This window comes from Neopelma chrysocephalum, unplaced genomic scaffold, assembly GCF_003984885.1.
Source record: "Neopelma chrysocephalum unplaced genomic scaffold, ASM398488v2 Primary Assembly neopelma1_296, whole genome shotgun sequence".
NCBI classification, from domain to species: Eukaryota; Metazoa; Chordata; class Aves; order Passeriformes; family Pipridae; genus Neopelma; species Neopelma chrysocephalum.
In genome coordinates this window covers 156945-157272 of record NW_020897958.1, presented here as the reverse complement: position 1 = coordinate 157272, position 328 = coordinate 156945, and positions in this window count along the sequence as shown.

The window sequence follows — 328 nt, the reverse complement described above, 5'->3', positions numbered from 1 at the left end:
GGGGGCTGGCGCGGCCACCGGCGGCTCCACCGCGGCACCGAGCGGGGTCCGGGGGCTCCGGGCGGCGCCTGAGGGGTCCCACCGGGCTCCGGCCTCGGGCTGTGCTCCGTGTCCGGTCCCTTCCCTGGTCCCAGGGTCGCCTTGTGCTGCCCCTGTCCCACGGTAAGGGGGGGGCTGCGGGGGGCGGCGGCAGCGGGGGGGGGGGGGGGGGGCTCGGCGGGGCGGGGGGGGGGAGCTCTCTTGGCGCGCGGAGCGGGGTGGGGGCTCTGTGGGGAGTGGGATGTGATGAGGGGTCTTCGTGGGGACAGGGTGTGGAGTGGGGGGGACC